Here is a 20162-nt window from a genome sequence, read left to right as displayed (position 1 = left end):
TAAAAAAAGGAAACCGCCTTGGTCATTTGAGAACAAAATTCAAACCTAACGAATGGACCCAGAGTGTTCCTTAAAAGGGCCAAAGGTCAGTAACCTTAATGAAAAGCAGATGAAAAGCTCGGCAACTAGTGCTTTCTGCACCGACTCAACAGAGTAGGGCAAGGAAACACTTGTTTGAGCCTGCTGGGGATGAGAATCTGCCATCCAGGTCTCTTGATCCTCCTTAGAAAAATCTACTGAGCACCAATGGTTTGCATAACCTTGAACTTGGTACCTTTTTTATGGTATTTATTAAGCACTTATTATGTGTCAGGGACTGTTCTAAGTGCTGGGGTAGAGACAAAGTAATCAGGTTTGACACAGTCCATGTCCCACATGGTGTTCACAGTCTTAATCCCCATCTTACAAGTGAGGTGACTCAGGCACACAGAAGTGAAATGACTGGCCCAAGGTCACACAGCAAACAAGTGGCAAGGCCAGGATCAGAACCCAGGTCCTTCTGACTCCCAGGATCATATGCTATCCACTAGGCCAGGCTGCTTCTCTTTTTTCAGGTACTTAGTGAAGTCTATGGGGGTAAAACCAACACAAAAGCAGCAATAATTAAACACTAAAGAGACAATGTCCATCTTCCAACAAGTGCTCCTTGGGAAAACTGTCCAGACTATTAGCGTGATCCACTGCCGCATCCAACCAGAAACCGATCAGCAGGAAACAGTAAACAAATTGTTGCTGTCCTAACAGAGATGAGAGAGCATGAAGGGCTCTATGCAAACCACTGGCATTGAAATCAACTCCTCCGTCCAGGCTCTTGGTCTCAAAGCCTTCATGATTCGAGCGAGGCTCAGTCACAGTTACAATGGGAGTCTCCGTCATTACTAAACAGAGGGACGATCGTGCCAGTGTTCTACATTTAATTAAAATCTATCACCCGCACCCTGCTCCTGTGAAGAGCGGCCTTCTGCACTGTTAGGACTGGTGGCACTCTTTGAGGGAGGAGTATAATCAATCAATCATATTTATTGAGCGCTCACTTTGTGCAGAACACTGTACTAAGCGCTTGGGAAGTACAAGTTAGCAACATATATAAGTATATATAACATATATACATATATGTAACATATATAACATATAACATATATAAGTTGGAGTATAAGACTCCAAGCCCTCTGAGCAGGACCCACTGAACAATCAACAGCACTTGTTGAGAGCTTAATCTGGGCAGAGTGTACTAAGCACTTGGGAGAACAATATAGAGTGGTACTTCTCGAGAAGCGGAATTTGTGTAGTGGATACAGCACAGTCCTGAGAGTCAGGAGGAGCTGGGATTAGAACCCATTACCACCACTTGTCTGCTGTGTGACCTTGGGCAAGTCATTTCACTTCTCTGTGCCTCAGTTACCTCATCTGCAAAATGGGGATTGAGACTGTGAGTCCCATGAGGGACAGGGACTGTGTCCAATTCGACTGACTTCCTGGGGCTTCTGATAAACCCCAATATTTCCACTGGCATGGACTCAGAGGGCAGTCTCCATATCCTTCCTGTTTATGTATCACTGTACCCTGAGTTCCTTTAAAGGTTAGTAAGTTATTTGACTCCAACTTCCACACGCAAATTTCCATCTATCCCTTTATACAGTAATTCTGACTTTCAGCATATTCCATTAAGGGAGGACAATATAAAGGTGCGTACCTGACAATTTTGATGTAATGCATATTACTAATTCATTCATTCACTCAATCGTATTTATTGAGCGCTTACTGTGTGCAAAGCACGGTACTAAGTGCTTGGGAAGTACAAGTTGGCAACATATAGAGACGGTCCCTACACAACAGTGGGCTCACAGTCTAGAAGAGGGAGACAGACAACAAAACATATTAACAAAATAAAATAAATAGAATAAATATGTACAAGCAAAATAAATATTTAAAGTAATAAATATGTACAAACATATATACATATATACAGGTGCTGTGGGGAGGGGAAGGAGGTAATGCGGTGGGGAGGGGGCTCAGTCTGGGAAGGCCTCCTCATTCTCCATTTTGGGTAAGATCAACTGTTGACAGCAGCTTTGTTCAGATTCTTCACAACAGACACAAACTACGCATCTCGTGAGCTCGACAAATCTCTACAACTCTGTCGTTTAATACAGTGCTCTGCAGGCAGCAGCCATTCAATAAATACCACTGACTGATTCTCTTTATTTGTAAAACACATGAAGTCCTAGAACTTGGGGTCTTTGAAAAACTGCCACCATTTTCCTTCATAGGAGATATTCAAATGTAAAAGCAGATGAGGATGGCCAATGAAATGCAACCTATGAGAGGCAAGGCTTAAGAGACACATAAGGTCCACAGATGGTCTGTATTTTACTAAAAACGAAATTCTGAAATCTGATCTCCCTTCGTTGGTGGGATGGAGATAATATTACCAAGTAACTTGTCTTTAGGACACGTGTCTTTTTTTTCAAATTTTACCAAAAAATTGTCAGTTACTTGGATACTGGATCTTTACACTTAATACAAAGAAAGCATTAGAGCTAATGTTCTTTAAGCTAGCTTGAAATATTTTAAACTAGTGGGGGGGGGGGGTTTCCATGGTAACAGCTTGCATTAACAAAGTGAGATCCTTTCACATTTTTCCTCCAGCCAGTGACCAGGAAATTTGCAAAACCAGCCAAATTTAGTTTTTGTCTTTAATCTGTATGGTTGTTATCGATTTGGATGATGCTTGTTATTAGGCAGACAGACGGACAGTTATTTCACCTCAAAGAAAAAATGAAATCAGATTGAAATGAGATTGTCTCAATTCATCCCATAAAATACTCCCTCATTTACACAAATTATTATCAGCTTTAGTGAGCGTGCAATAGCTTGAATCATGTACAAAGTCCAACAATTTCTACAGTAAGGACATCACTGGAAGAGAGAAATGCAAAATAACTTTCATCTTTCCAGGAAGAGGGGAACATATCAATCATGTCTTTTAGACATGATTTAGTCTTTTAGACTGTGAGCCCACTGTTGGGTAGGGACTGTCTCTATATGTTGCCAATTTGTACTTCCCAAGCGCTTAGTACAGTGCTCTGCACATAGTAAGCGCTCAATAAATATGATTGATGATGATGATCATGTAATATATGGGGCATCGTATGCAAAACGCTGTACTTTGCACTTGGGGGAGTACAACAGAACCAGCAGACATGATCCCTGCTCTCTCAGGAATCTTCTAATCTAGCAAGCAATAAAGACAATAGGAGGACTTAATTATCGTCTCCTGGTCACTGTGTTTGATAAATATATATCATACACATTTTCATTCAATCATATTTATTGAGCACTTACTGTGTGCAGAGCACCGTACTAAGTGCTTGGGAAAGTACAATCCAACAGTATAATAGACACATTCCCTGCCCACAACAAGCTTCCAGTCTAGAGGGGGAGACAGACATTAACAGAAATACGTAAATAACAGATATATAGGCTACATATTTGATACCTTTATTATACAATGGATATTGTATGAAAGGCAATGAATACCCCTTAATAGGAAGGGACAGGAAACAGGGTGTCCAGTCAAATGATTTGACACTGGCCAGTGCTTTTTAAGCTGGTCTTTTCCCCATCTGCTCAGTCAGTCAATGGTATTTACTGAGCACTTACAGAGTGCAAAGCACTGTACTAAGCGCTTGGGAGGGTCTAATGTAACAGACACATTCCCTGCCCACAATGAGCTTACATAGATAGGGCCCAGACAACTCTATAGTGAGTGCCTTTATTTTCAGCATCCAACCTCCAAATGCTGCCACTCTGACTGCTAAATCCTGTGGCTTGGAATAATAATAATAATAGTAATAATAATTATGGTATTTGTTAAGTACTTACTGTGTGCCAGGCACTGTACTAAGCACTGGGGCGGATACAAGCTAATTGGGTTGGACACAGTTCTTGTCCCATGCAGGGCTCACAGTCTCAATCCCCTTTTTACAGATACAGCACGGGCCTGGGAATCATGGGTTCTAATTCCGGCTCTGTTAATAATAATAATAATAATAATAATAATAATAATATTTATTAAGTGCTTACTATGTGCAAAGCACTGTTCTAAGCACTGGGGAGGTTACAAGGTGATCAGGTTATCGCACGGGGGGCTCACAGTCTTAATACCCATTTTACAGATGAGGTAACTGAGGCCCAGAGAAGTGAAGTGACTTGCCCAAAGTCACACAGCTGACAATTGGCAGAGCCAGGGTTCGAATCCATGACCTCTGACTCCAAAGCCCGTGCTCTTTCCACTGAGCCACGCTGCTTACCTACTGTGTGACCTTGGGCAAGTCACAACTTCTCTGTGCCTCAGTTACCGCATCTGTAAAATGGGGATTGAAACTGTAACACCCTGTGGGACAGGGGCTGTGTCCAACTCAGCTTGTATCCACCCCAGTGCTTAGTACAGTGCCTGACATACATTAAGCGCTTAACAAATACCTTTATTATTATTATTATGTGATAACTGAGTCACAAAGAAGTAAAGAGATTTGCCCAACAGCACAGAGCAGACAAGTGGAAGAGCTGGGATTAGAATTCATGACCATCTGATTCCCAGGCCCAAGCTCTATCCACTATGCCATGTTACTCTTCCTAAGAAACACTCAGGTTCGGAGGGAATTGAGTCGGGAGAAGCAAAGGCTCTGGAGTGCATGATGGCACCACAGCCCGCTCTGGAGAAGCATCTGAGATTTGGGCAGCCTCGGACAGACTTCCTCAAAATGGCAGGGATGAGATAAATTAGTTCCGCACTTCGTCTGGCCTAATACATTATTATGGAGGAGGAGAGAAATGAAACGCCTCCACCCATTTTTTTTCAAAGCCAGAGTCAATTTGCCTCTCGGTGTGGAACTTCTTTCCCGTGCCAAGACAGAGGGTTAAACAGCCTCCCATTTTGCCTCCTCTCAGACCAATTAATAGTGGGCCAGGAGAGGTGATTGGCTAAATGGTTTTCATACGACATAAGAATGAATGTGTCTTTAAAAAGTGAGCAATGTTCTCCTGGCTCACCAGCAGGATCCAGTCCAACGTGACAGATAGATCGGGAAACAAATAATTTGATTTCAATCGGTTATCACAGAGTAATTGGATTTGTGAGAGAAAAATGTAAGTTAATCTTCTCATGTGACAAAATAAAACCCTACGGCCCTCAAAGGAACACTTTAGAAAGTATGATGATAAATAAGTAGGGTTTTTTTTTTTATTAAAAGAGGCCAACTGGGGCTCTGTTACTCAGAAGATAAATCAGAAAAATTACTTATGTAATCCACATTAAAATCTGGCCGGAGGGGGTATGCCCAACCCCAAACCACAGATGTAAGGAGACTAGACTAATCATTAACAGTATTTAATGAGCACCTGCTCTTCACTGAACACTGGGGTCGGCATTTGATAGTGTAAAGCAATAGCCAAAAATAACTTAATATCTAAAGAAACCTTATAAACTCTCCTTGGATCGATTGTTAATTCATTTTGATGAAATAGCAAAAGCTCTTTCCAGACAATCCAGGAAAATACATTTTATTTTTAAAGGATGCTTTACGGTCATCTATGATTTTCTTGTATTCACATCTGTTCCTTGTCCTAAGGTCCTTCAAACATTTACTGTATCCAATCATATTTTTTGAGCGCTTACTCTATGCAGAGCACTGTACTAAGTGCTTGGGAGAGGACTCCCCCTAATCGGAAGTTAGAAGCACTGACATGGTCTGCACAAAATAAAGATAGTACTTCCACAGTGTGTGTTCTCACAACACATTCACATGGAAGAAATAGGAAACATTTGTGCCACAGCACATGCCTATCTGGATGCAGCATGACTGTAAAAAGAAAAAAAAAAGGTGGTCTGAATCAGGCATGAGATGAGCAGCCTACTGTATATTTTCCATAACAAAGGATTCTGCAAGAAACCAACCTTTGTGTATTGGAGAACTGACTGATGTCTAATTTCCACCAAAACAGCAATCTCCATAACAAAATACTGCTCAAAGTTATACAAAATGGAAATATGTCTGACCTGTCTTGAATCTACCCCAGTGCCTAATTCAGTACTTGACACACAGGATTCACTTAACAAATACCACAATCATTAGGAGAACATTAGCTTTCTTGTCACAAATTTAGTTAATTGGGATTCTTTTGCTCTTACTCATGTTTTTAGCTATCACTCACTATCAGTTAATTTGAGGACAGGATTCAGGTACAGTGTTGGGTCCTGCAGTTAAAAAAAAAAGAAATGAAGTCATAGGAAATAACATATTTGTTATTGCCAATTAAAGACAGTCCTAAACTTTAGACATCTGAAGTTGAGATGAATGTCACTTAGAACATTTCAAAATTTACAGTTTCATATATAGGACAACAATTTTGACTTTACTTTTATGGCACTAGCTTTGGGTTGGGAGGGAGAGGAGTAGACAGGCAAATGGGAGCAGGGTGGCCTAGTGAATAGAGCATGGGCCTGGGATTCAAAAAGGATCTGGGTTTTAATCCCAATTTGCTACTTGTCTGTTATCTGACCTTGAGAGAATCACTTAATTTCTCTGTGCCTCAGTTAGATCATTGTAAAATGGAGATTAAGACTGTGAGTCCCTTGTGGGACATGGACTTCGTTCAACCTGATTAGTCTGTATCTCCCCAGTGCTTAGTACAGTGCCTGGCACATATTAAGCATGTAATAACATAAAAAAAATGGGTTGGAGGGGAAATGAGCCAAATAAACTGGGATTGGTAGGAGAAACCAGGGAAACCAACACATCCATTTCACCTCTACAGAAGTAAAAGTCAACTACCCTGGAGTGAAACCTTTCTGATTTAGTGTAAACAGTTACACATCTATAACTGACAGTGCACAATTCTGGATAATTTGGGTAGAAATTAGGCATCAGCCTAGGTTCAGGATCCAATCCCCCAGCTATAACACTGTTCCCAAGGGAAATTAGTTCTTATTTACAATATTTTGACTCAAGATGAGAAGCAGTGTGGCCTGGTGGAAGGAGCATAGTCATTTAACTTCTCTGTGCCTCAGTTACTTACTTGTAAGATGGGAATTACGACTATGGGCCCCACATAGGACAAGGACTGTGACCGACCTAATTAGTTTGTTTCGACCCTGGCATTTAGTAGAGCACCTGGTACAAAGTAAGTGCTGAATAAATACCACTGGGGGGGAAAAATGTAGTTTTCAACTGAGTTGTAACTGCGAGGACTCCCCTGTAATGGCTCTGCACTCTAGAGGAGCTGTCTCAAGAACAGGAGGAGACATCAATCGATGGTATTTATTAAGCAATTACTCTAGAGAAGCAGCGTGGCTCAGTGGAAAGAGCACGGGCTTGGGAGTCAGAAGTCATGGGTTCTAATCCCGGCTCCGCCACTTGTCATCTGTGTGGCTTTGGGCAAGTCACTTAACTTCTCTGGGTCTCAGTTACATCATCTGTAAAATGGGGATTAAGACTGTGAGCCCCACATGGGACAACCTGATCACCTTGTATCCCCCCAGAGCTTAGAACAGTGCTTTGCACATGGTAAGCGCTCAACAAATACCATTATTATTATTATTACTCTAGGCAGAAGAGGACTTATTTCACCTGGTAGACCTTATCAGAAAACAGACCTTTTCTGACCAAAAGTAAAGCTAGTTGGCTGCAGCCGTTTTTAGTTCAGCCTCTCCTTGTCCCTCCTCATTAGTTAACCAATTTGATTGCCACCCTTTAAAACTTGAAAGTTTTATGGTAGATTTTTTTCCCCCCACAACTCCCAAGGATCATTCAGGGCAAACACTCTCCTCTTACCCAAAGCAATATTCATGTTCATGAGGTTATAAAGCCACTTCAACAAAGAAAAATGTCACACATTTACAGGGGGGGAAAATTAAGCAAAAACCTTGATGTGTATTTTCATCACCTCAGAAATTCTGTTTGAGAAGCCAGTGGGGAATAGAAGGAAAATGTACTTGATGGCTCTTGAGAAAATATCATTTCACCTTGCTTTCATGGGTACCTGACGCTTCTTCACCCTTCTTTCTTCATTCAAGGGCACCACTGAATCAAAGATGATGGTGCAATTTGGGCTTCTTGTTCAGTTCCTTAGCCACCTCCATAAAACTTCTATTGCCCTCAATCAATAAAGGGCTGTAAACCTTTCTAAAGTTTAGAAATTGATAGAAAAATGTCCATTTGGTGTAGTCCCACTATCCCATAAAACTCTCCATGGCCACAAATCATCGCTTGCCCACAAGCTATTTAAGTCTCTCCGGAGAAAAAGGGAAGAAAACCAGCATCGAACGGTAATAAGCGTGCTTAAAATCTGCATTAAATGGAAATTGAAGTTTGAAAAGACAATAACCTGCCTAGAAATGCATTTCACTTCTGTAACCTAGTTGATGATGGTGGCTTTCAATAAGCGCTATTAAGTGTTATGCACTGTGCTAAGCCCTGGGGTAGAAATAGAATAATCATATTCAACACATTCCCCGTCCCACACTCATTCACAGCCTAAGGTGGGGGGGAGGAATGAAGAGATATAATAATAATGGCATGTGTTAAGCACTTACTATGTTCTGGGCACTGTACTAAGTGCTGGGGTGGATACAAGCAAATTGGGTTGGACACAGTCCCCGTCCCATGCGGGTCTTACAGCCTTAATCCCCATTTTACAGATGAGGAAACTGAGGGCCAGAGAAGTGAAGTGACTTGCCCAAGGTCACACTGCAGACAAGTAGCGGAGTCGGGATTAAAACTCATGACCTTCTGACTCTGAGGCCTGTGCTCTAGAGGAAACAGGCACAGAAAAGTTAAGTGAGCTGCCCAAGGTGACACAGCGGGCCAGTTAAGTGGCAGAGTCAGGAGTAGGACACACTTCTCCTGAAACCCAGACCCATGCTCTTTTCCACTAGACCTGTATATATGTATATATGTTTGTACATATTTATTACTCTATTTATTTTAATTGTACATATCTATTCTATTTTATTTTGTTAGTATGTTTGGTTTTGTTCTCTGTCTCCCCCTTTTAGACTATGAGCCCACTGTTGGGTAGGGACTGTCTCTATATGTTGCCAACTTGTACTTCCCACGCGCTTAGTACAGTGCTCTGCACACAGTAAGCGCTCAATAAATACGATTGATTGATTGATTGATTGATAGACCACGCTGCTAATGCATTAACAAAAATATGTTCAGTGCTGCCATATGCTTTCACGGCTAGAATACGGGCAGAGAATTACGGCACCTTCTTCTGACAATCTGAGCTCCGTCTGGTTACAGGGCTGATGCTGTACAAAATGATTATGCATAGCTGCACGAGAATGGAGCAGGTGACTGCTACAGTATGAGTTTTCCTTAATGCCCTGGATTACTGGACAACGGGGGTGAATTAGGGACAATGCTGATTTTGGTTTAATGAAACAACTGCGCAGTCATCAAATTAATCAGGGAAACTGACCTTGCATTTTTGGTAAAATTATGCCATATTTAACAACCAGGAACACTTAAAAAAGATTTAAAAAAAATAAATCTCATGCTTCCTACATTGTAGGATATGAAAGTCACAAGAACTCAAAAATATCACAAAGAAATCTGAATATCTTCACTTAATAATAAAGATGATGATGACTATGGTGATAATGATGACAATAATTATGGTACTTGTTAAGCACTTATTAGGTGCCAAGCACTGTACATAGAATATAATCAGTTCCTGCTCCACTGTGGTTACAATCTAAGGAGGATTGGCAAGAGTTTGATACCACCTAGATTCCCCCTTAGACTGTGAGCTCTTTGAAGACAGGATTGGGTCTGCTATTTTTATTAGAGTCTTCCAAGATCTTAGCAATTTCCATTGACTGCTTGATTCATCTCCCAGCTTGATTTGGTTTTCTATTTCTCCATCAGGTCTTCATTAGGCAGTGTCCAAGCAGTAAAATTCAGTGCCAGCTTTCAATTCAGTTTTGCTGATGAAAATCTTTGGCCGCATATAGGATTTCCCCAATGCAGATGGGTAATAATCTCCCTCTTCCAAGTTTATCATCATTTGGAGCTACAAAGCAGTAAGCATTTTTCCTTATGTGCACTTGGAAGCAATCATTAGCCAGTCTCAAAGGTGCCTCATCTTCATTAAAACTTTTATTATTATTAATAATAATGATAACAATAATAATAAAAAATGGTATTTGCTCAGCTCTTACGCTGTGCCACACACCATACTAAGCAACAGGCTAAATACAAGATGATCAGGTCAGACACAATCCCTGTTCCACATGGAGCTCACAGTCTAAAGTAGGAGGGAGAACAGACAATTAAGCCCTATTTTACTGATGAGAAAACTGAGAAACAGAAAGGTTAAGTGGCTTTCTAGTGGAAGAGCTGAGATTAAAACCCAGGTCGTTTGACCCCAGGTCCATGTCCTTACCGCTAGGCTACTATGATCCCTAACCAACCTTCCTACTAGCCAACATTTATTTTAGTGCTATTCCATCTGGTCCCACTCCCTCCACCCCGCTGAGGGTCCCCCAAAATGTCTAGGGATAGAAGGGAAAGTCTAATGCCTCAATTTTCCCTTTTACTCGGATACTATGCCTCAATATCATTTCTAGAATCTTTCTGGTTCTCTCCTTCCCTCTGGGGCTTGGTAAACACTCCTTGTCTTTTTCCTTTAATGTTGACCATGTACCCTGCAGGACTCAGGACTGGATCTTTCTCCTGACACTTTCATTCATTCATTCAATCGTATTTATTGAGCACTTACTGTGTGCAGAGTACTGTACTAAGAGCTTGGAAAGTACAATTCAGCAACACCTACATACCTGGGCAGAAACCTGGAGAAGCTTTCTGAATTGAGGACAAAAAGAAGCAACCGGCTGTTTCCCCCAAAGCAGTTTCAATAAAAGATGCTTCCTGGCTCATCTGGGCCCCGAAGTGACTCAACCAATCCTATTTATTGAGTGCTTACTGTGTGCAGAGCACTGTACTAAATGCTTGGGAAAGTACAATCCAACAGAGTTGGTAGACCCATTTCCTGCCCACAAGGAGCTTCCAGTCATTAAAAGAGAAGCAGCGTGGCTCAGTGGAAAGAGCTTTGGAGTCAGAGGTCACGGGTTCAAATCCCAGCTCCGCCAATTGTCAGCTGTGTGACTTTGGGCAAGTCACTCAAATTCTCTGGGCCTCAGTTACCTCATCTATAAAATGGGGATTAAGACTGTGAGCCCCCCGTGGGACAACCTGATCATCTTGTAACCTCCCCAGCGCTTAGAACAGTGCTTTGCTATCATTATTATTATTATTATTATTATTAAAATAAATTACGGATACGTACGTACGTGCTGTGGGGCTGAAGGTGAAGTGAATAAAGCGTACGAATCCAAATGGCTGGTACAATTTAATTAGATCAGACACAATCCCTGTCTCGCATGGGGCTCACAGCATAAGTAGAAATTTGAAAGGGAGGGAGTGAGAGAGAACCAACTGAGTGATGCAAAATCGATGATCAGGAGTTTCGGCTTGACGCAGACAAAAACGGGCAGCCACTGGCGGTTTTCAAGACTGGGAAGAAATACGCAGAACAACATTTTTAGAGAAACGATTCAGTCAGTTCAGGGAAGTGTGGAACTGAATGGTGAGAGACTGAAAGCAGGGAGGAGGCTGAGGCAGAAGTCAAGTTAGGGTATGCCAAGTGCCTGGACTAGCGTGGTGGCTGCTTTGATGGAAGGAAGGGAAAGACTGTAGAGGGGTATGATCCACTGGGACTGGGTGACAGACTGGATACGGGACTGAAGGAGGGTGGAGTTGAGCATAACACCTAAGTTACTGGTTTGAAGGATGGGGAAGGTGATGGTGTTGTGGATTGGGATGGGAACGTTAGGTGGATGAGAGAATGTGAGAAGGAAGATGAGGAGTTCAGTTTTGGACATGCTGGAATTGAGGTGTCATGCCACAAGCATTTAGAGATGGTTTGGAGTCAGGAAGAAATGCGAGACTGCATCCACAGAGCGCCTCTGGGGAAAGAGGTTGGACTCCCAGAGAAACAGAACAAAACCCCAAACTCCCCTGAGGAAACCAGCAGGGGCTGGGGTCAGGGCCACCAAACACCTGCGAAGATCAAGTGGGCTGCTTCTGTCTCCTGCCAGGTACCCAGAGATCCACTCGGCCTGCACAAAAGCAACTTACATTTACGTAAACTGACCTTATCAATTGTTAAAGAGATTAGCTTAGAGTCCAGGAGAAATAAATGCTGAAAGAAAACCTGATGTCTCAGCCCACTGTTGGGTAGGGACTGTCTCTATATGTTGTCGACTTGTACTTCCCAAGCGCTTAGTTCAGTGTTCTGCACACAGTAAGTGCTCAATAAATACGATTAAATGAATGAATGAGAGACAGAGAGCGAGAACACCCCCAATTGAGACACATTAATAAGGTTGACCCCTAAAGGCAAGTAATGCAAACCTCACATAACAGGTTAGCTCAATTGCACTGCAAGATTTCTTCCCAAATTCCTCTGGTGTAATTCTTTCCAGTCATCTGTATGACAACTGGAAAAGTTCCAAGGTGTCCTGCGAGAAGGAGCTTTATAACTTCCTACCAGGGGAGGACCTGACAACAATGGAAGAACCACAGGTTCTCCACAGGGGAGTTTCACCGGTGCCACCTCCGAGGGCTTTCCTGTCCCTACCTGGTTTTAATGTCTGCACATGGAAAATCCTCAACTCAGTGCTCCTCAGAGTAGTACGGGAGTGTCTTGAAAGAGTCAATCCAATTCCCTAGGTACTCAATATCCTACCAGGGAGGAGTTGCAGCCTGTTCCACAACCACTGGTATTTACTGAACACCTACTAAGTGTGAAGCACTGTAATAAGTTCCTGGGAGAGTGCAACGGAAGACATGTTCCCCACCTTCAGGGAGCTTAAAAATTCATTCCCTTCTGTACTGATCCATCATGAATTTTAATGTCCGTCTCACCCTCTGTACTATAAGGGAACATGCCTACCAACTCTGCTCTCAGTGGTACTCGGCAATGGCGGTGATTCTCAGCACTGTGGGGCCCTCGCCACAGCAGCGGCCTCCCTCCTCCGCGATGTCCTGTGGGCTCAGCGTGTTCTGGTCTTTAAACTCACCGCAGATTTCCGGGAGGACGCGGACCCCTGCAAGGTCAATCTAGGGGTGGGAGCCCAGCCCAGCCCGCACACTCTGATCCTCTGCCGCTCACCTCCTCACTGGGCCTCGTTCTCGCCTGTCCCGCCGTCGACCCCTGGCCCACGTCCTACCTCTGGCTTGGAATGCCCTTCCTCCTCACATCCGCCAAACTAGCTCTCTTTCCCCCTTCAAAGACCTAATAATAATAATGATGACGGCATTTATTAAGCTTTTACTATGTGCAAAGCACTGTTCTAAGCGCTGGGGTAGATACAAGGTAATCAAGTTGTCCCATGTGGGGCTCCCAGACTTAATCCCCATTTTACACATGAGGTAACTGAGGAACAGAGAAGTTAAGTGACTTGCCCCAAGTCACACAGCTGACAAGTGGCGGAGCTGGGATTTGAACCCATGACGTCTGACTTCAAAGCCCGGGCTCTTTCCACTGAGGCACGCTGCTCCTCTGCGAGCTCACCTCCTCCAAGAGGCCTTCCCAGACTGAGCCCCTTTTCCTCTGCTCCTCCTCCCCTCCCCATCGACCCTACTCTCTCCCTCTGCTCTACCCCCTTCTCCACCCCATAGCACTTGCGTATATTTGTACCTATTTGCTTTTCTATTTATTTTATTAATGATGTGTACATATCTATAATTCCATTTATCTATTTTGATGTTACTAATGTTATCGTTTTGTTGTCCGTCTACCCCTTCTTGACTGTGAGCCCATTTTTGGGTAGGGACTGTCTCTCTCTGTTGCCAAATTGTACTTTCCAAGCGCTTAGTACATTGCTATGCACACAGAAAGCGCTCAATAAATATGACCGAATGAATGAGTGAATTCTGTTGCACTGAACTCTTCCAAAGTGTTTGGGGAAGCAGCATGGCCCGAGTGCACAGGTGCAGAGAAGCTGGGTTCTAATCCTGGGCCTGCCACTTGCCTGTATGACCTTAAGCCAATCACCTAACTTCTCTATGCCTCAGTTTCCACATCAGTAAAACGGGCATTAAACCCTACTCCCTCCCACTTACGACTGTGGGCCCATGAGGGACAGGGATTGTGTCCAATCTGATTATCTTGTATCCCAGTGCTTCATATAGGGTTTGGCACACACTGCTTACTAAATATTATAATTACGATAACAGTACAGTGCTCTGCATACAGTAAGCTCTCAGTAAATATGATTGATTAATTGATACACCTCTGATCCAACCCTAGAGGAGGAACTCGACAGTGAAACAGAAAGAGGCTGTCAATTTATCAATGGTATTTACTGAGTGCTCACTTTCTGCACAGTATTGTTCTCAGTGCTTGGGAGAGTACAATCCAACAGAATTAGCAGACAGGTTGTCCTGCCAGGTCCCCTGGACTTCGAAGCTGAGGTCTCTCGCCGCTAATTCAATAAGCGTATCACAGGAAACTTGTTTCTGCTTTTTTTCGGTGGAATCGAGGGACCCATCTGCTGGCTCAGACTGGGATGAGTTCTGCCACCAGGAATATTCCAAAACATTACACAGAGAAAGAGTATTTAATCACTAAGGGGTGTGCCCTTCAACTAAAAAAAAAATAACGAAAAAGATGTAATGTAAAGTGTCCTGAATAACTATTAACCTATGTGGTGTACTCAGCAAATCATCCCAAGTTGCAGCACACGAAAATGCTGTAGTTGCACGTCACCTTTAAGATCTTTTCAAAGAAGGTTGCATCAGCCGAGACAGTAATCTGATCAAATGTAAAATGCTGATGTCGGGGAAAAAAGAACTGCCTAATTGATAATGCATTAAGGATTTATCAGTACATCCAGACAAAGCTATTTGATTCACTGTTGCAGAGACAATATTCGGGGATGTTTAACACAGCTCTGCCTGAATGACTTCAGAGCCAAAGAAAGCGTTCATTTTTGTTCACCATATCAGGTTTCCTTCTTGTTCTTCATTGGCATTTTCTGGGAAACCTCTTCTCAATCAATAGCATTTACTGAGTGCCTTCTGGATGTAGAACACTGTACTAAGTGCTTGGGAGAATACAACAGCCTCAATAGACATCATCCTGGTGGTTCTGGAGCTTATAATTTAAATGGGGAAGAGGTACACTAAAATAACAGATAGGCGGTAGAAAGGGTATAACGACGTGCCCCATGTGGGACAGGGCCTGTGTCGGACCTCATTGTCTTGTGCCTACCCCAGTGCTTAGCACAGTGCTTGGCACATAACTGATTAACAAGTACCAAAATAATAATAGGTTCATTACTGCTAGTGGGGGAGGAGAATAATGTGGGTACTCTACTGCTTAGCTGGTACAGCAGTACTGTAGTGGCCCTTTGAGGAGTTAGGATGGGGACATGAGAAATTATATTGTGGAAGTCCTGGAGGAGATGGAACTTTAGAAGGGCTTGCTGCAAAGATGGAGGGAATGGTCTTACAGAGGTAGAAGGGGAGGGAGTGCCAGACAGGAGGGAGATCATAAGTGAGGGAAACAGATCAGTGACGGGGAAATCGAGAACAAGGCTCACTGACTAGGTTGAATTGAGGAGAATCGAGTGTGAGATGGGGTGTAGTGGGAGAAGAGAGTGGAGAAGTAGCAGGAAGAGAGCTGATGACCAGGTGACCAGGAGCTTCAGCCTGATACAAAGAAGAAAGGACAACCACTGGACGGTGTTGAGGAGCGGAGGCAGATGTGTGCAGAATAGAAGTTTGGAAAAACTTCTATTCTCAACCATTTACGGCCAATGACAACTAGGAAATGGACATAAAGTTGGTGACCTGTTCTGAACCTTGAAACCCTTTGCCATGTGTCTTTTCCCAAGATCACCTCAATCCTTACCTGTATGTCTAATAATGATGCTAAAAACCATGGTTATGGGCAGCCTGTGATGATACAATTTTGTTATTGCATTAAAATACCACTTAAAAAAAAATCTGTCCATGGAATCGACGAATGACAGCTGCATTGCTCCAATGGTTTTAGAAAGGGCCACCTGCCAAATTCTTAGTATGCAGGAGTTCTAGACTGTGAGCCCACTGTTGGGTAGGGGCCGTCTCTATATGTTGCCAACTTGTACTTCCCAAGCGCTAAGTACAGTGCTCTGCACACAGTAAGCACTCAATAAATACGACTGATTGATTGATTGATGAGTTAGCTGATGGAGAGAGGAGGAAGAGATACCACATAAAAGACTTAAGCAGCAGCAGGCTGGAGGGCTATGATGGCATCCCTGCCTGCTCCACAGTTACCTAAGAGTTCTGATGCCCATTTAACAATGGCTTGCCCCAAATCCCGTGATAAGCAGTCAGCTGGACATTAATCAATCATATTTACTGAGTCCTTACTCTGTGCCAAGCAGTGAATTTAAGCACTGGGGAGAGTACAAACAACAGATAACCTGGATGCACGTGTGCTTGTGAGGTCATTGGGGCTGAGACAGAGTGGGTCCATCACTGTCTCCTCATTGGTTCACTCCTGCTCTCTTGTGACTATTTGCAGCCCAAGTGGCAAGCTGGATTGTGCAGTTGCCAACAGGTGAGTTGCCTACTCTATTGTTCAATCCCTATGCCAACCCCTGATGTAGCAGTGGGGCCAAGAAGAAAGGTCACAGGCCTAGGAGTCAGAGGATCTGAGCTCTAAACCCAGCTCCGCCACTTCTTGGCAGTGTGACCTTGTACAAGTCACTTCACTTCTCTATGCTTCAGTTTCCTCATCTGTAAAATGGGGATCCAATACCTGCCCTTCCTCCCTCCTAGACTGAGCTGCATGTGGGACAAGAGACTTTTTTTTTTTTTTACTTTGGGGGATGGAGGGGTATTTGTTAAAGCATTTACTGTATGCCACGCACTGTACTAAGTGCTGGGATAGATATGAGATAATCGGGTTGGACACAGTCCCTGTCCCACATAGGGCTCACGGTCTTATTCCCCATTTTACAAATGAGGTAACTGAAGCACCAAGGAGTTAAGTGACTTGCCCAAGGTCACAGAATAGACAAGTGGCGGAGTAAGTATTAGAACCCAGGTCTTCTTGACACCCAGGCCTGCGCTCTTTCCACTAGACCATGCTGTTTCTCTAACCTGATTATAATAATGCAATTTGTTAAGCACTTACTACAGTGCTTGGCACATAAGCATTTAAGTACCACTATTATTAATAATAATAATAATAATAATAATAACGACATTTATTAAGCGCTTACTATGTGCAAAGCACTGTTCTAAGTGCTGGGGAAGTTGCAAGGTGATCAGGTTGTCCCATGGTCTCTCAGTCTTGATCCCCATTTTACAGATGAGGCAAATGAGGCACAGAGAAGTGACTTGCCCAAAGTCACACAGCTGACAACTGGCAGAGCCAAGATTTGAACCCACGACCTCTGACTCCAGAGCCCGTGCTCTTTCCACTGAGCCACGCTGCTTCTCTCATTATCATCATTATTATTATTTCTAATCTTTGGGCAAGGCTCAGTAGATACAGAATGGGAGTTACATGAGTCATGTATATTTTCTGTTTGGGAAATCCCACTGTGAACACCGAATGCCTTCTAAAAGGGATGATGGGTCCCAAGAAACTCCACATTCCCAATATCTACCAGTGGTTCAGATTCGCACCCAACAGGGGTGGAAGTCCATCGGGTTTATTTGGGGGTTTCAGTTAAGGATTTCAGGGCTAACCAATACAGCTTGTTCGGGGATCACTAAACGCAGGCCAACGGACTTACTTGAGAGGAGAATCTGCATCTCTGGGTGGGTGCAGATGGACTGGGATTTCTTGCTTAAAGTATTCTCTGCAGTGTGAGACACCTGAAACAGAAAGAAAACAATAAATGCCATTATTATTAAAACAATCCATTATTTTGGACACTTCTTCCTACAAATAGGTAGGAACTAATTACAAACACTATAGCCCGTGCAATCCTGAAATGGAACACCGGATGAGTTTCAAGAGGATTCGGCAAAATCCATTTTGTCATATTGATCACATACAACTAGAGGAGGCTATTATTTATTTTCAAAAATTAGACAGTGAGAATTATTTTAATTGACAGGAAGCCAGAGAGCCATCAAGCCCTACTATGCGTTTTTGAAAGTCGAAAGTGCTTTGCATATTTTAACTAATATTAAAACATCTCCTTTATAGCTGACACCAGACGGTAATGATGTAGGAGCCAGGGAATAATGGCCAGTTAATGAAAGCCTTCATAAATGTTTCCTAGATTTGAACATCTTCTTCTAAAAAGCACCAAATAATCTGAGCATGAATCTCCCCGTGAGGCCGGATTACATGGCTACTTACAGGAAATATATTAAATACTGGGCCAGCAGGTGACCAGAAGTATGGGATGGGCCATGTGGCCCAAAGTGGTTATCAATCAATCTGTGGTACTTATTAAGCACTTTCTGTGTACAGGGCACTGCACAAAATGCATGGGAAAGTACAATACAATAGGGTTGGTTATTGGATCAAAATCTACAACTACTAATCCCAAAAGAAGTCCCCCTCCTTCCTCTCCCCCTCCTCACCCCCCAACCTTACCTCCTTCCCCTCCCCACAGCACCTGTATATATGTATATGTTTGTACGTATTTATTACTCTATTTATTTATTTGTACATATTTATTCTATTTATTTTACCTTGTTAATATGTTTTGTTTTGTTGTCTGTCTCCCCCTTCTAGACTGTGAGCCCGCTGTTGGGTAGGGACCGTCTCTATATGTTGCCAACTTGTACTTCCCAAGTGCTTAGTACAGTGCTCTGCACACAGTGAGCGCTCAATAAATACCACTGAATGAATGAATGAATGAAAAGACTCTACCTTGCAGGAATGGGCTCTTTTGTACAAAGTATTCAACTCACAAAGTCTGGGTAGAATGACTCTTCTCCCTTGCTGAAAACTTTAAAATGTTTACAATGCTCCACATTTATAATGTAGTTCATTCTCCCAGAACAGATTTTCCTTCCAAGTCTAGGATAGACCATGACTTCATAGGAAGGGCAAGTTCTTCCAACAACACTTGTGGATTCAACAGGAGTCAAAGTGATTTTTCTTAACAAGGAGGCACACATCAAGATTGCACTTCAAGGAGACTGACTGTATTTAAATCCAAAGGTCTGAACTAGGAATACGTTGTAAGAAGCCTGTGTTCTAAAAAGGCCTGCAGAGAAAGAAGTTTGAAACACGGCTGAGAAAATTAACTGCCAAAGAATGAACAACCGCCTAGTAACAATGGAAGCCCAAATCACTTTCCTCTATTTCAAGGAAGCCAGAGAGAAATGGCACTTGGCAGTTAACAACGAATAGCAGAGGCAACTTCTGTCTGAGAAGAGGGGAGAAGAGTAAGAAGAATCATTCATTATTACGCTTGATAAGGAAAGAGGAAGTCAACAAATGGGTAGAGTACAAAAAAAAAGAAAAGTGAAACGTGCGTGAAGCTGTAGAAATGGAAAAATATTTTTGTTTTCCCATGTTAGTGGTGCTCTCAGGAGATAAAAATGTAGCAGCCCTCAGATCCGCAAAAACGAATTCACGGTACATCCTACAAATAGCACAGCTTCTCCATTTCCTCAGTTGTATTGTCCACTGCACAGAATCACAAAAACATCCATATTTTGACCTTGAATGATCGGTCATGTTTATTTTGATGGTCTTTGAGCTATTCCTTAGTGTTTCAATGTCAAGGTTCTCTACAACTGGCTGGATGCCCACTTGATACAACTGATAGGTGATGATGGGAGTCTCTGTCCAGTCGTGGTCACTATTCATTCACTCATTCAATCGTATTTATTGAGGGCTTACTGTGTGCAGAGCACTATACTAAGCGCTTGGGAAGTACAAGTCGGCAACATATAGAGACGGTCCCTACCCAACGACGGGCTCACAGTCTAGAAGGGGGAGACAGACAATAAAACAAAACTAAGGGTTCCTGTGGCATCACTGATATATGCCTGACCAGGGCAGTGGGTACAACCGGTGGGCAGGGGTGCAACACGTTGCAATGTGCATACAAGCAATTT

The 20162-nt window shown here is 42.9% G+C and overlaps 1 protein-coding gene across 3 annotated transcripts in view; it reads right to left on the bottom strand.

The window, feature by feature from the left end:
* The window catches only part of FAM110B (family with sequence similarity 110 member B), a 136281-nt gene that overhangs the window by 32525 nt on the left and 83594 nt on the right, over positions 1–20162 (bottom strand). For all 3 annotated transcript variants that reach the window (XM_038766694.1, XM_038766692.1, XM_038766693.1), the window contains exon 2: positions 17870–17951. The gene's annotated coding sequence lies outside the window, so the exon portion shown is untranslated. The remainder of the gene's footprint in view (positions 1–17869; positions 17952–20162) is intronic.

Source organism: Tachyglossus aculeatus, chromosome 25 (genome assembly GCF_015852505.1).
Source record: "Tachyglossus aculeatus isolate mTacAcu1 chromosome 25, mTacAcu1.pri, whole genome shotgun sequence".
In the NCBI taxonomy this organism is placed as follows: Eukaryota; Metazoa; Chordata; class Mammalia; order Monotremata; family Tachyglossidae; genus Tachyglossus; species Tachyglossus aculeatus.
Note: the sequence above shows the minus strand (reverse complement) of the source record. Positions and strands in the feature narration are given on the sequence as shown.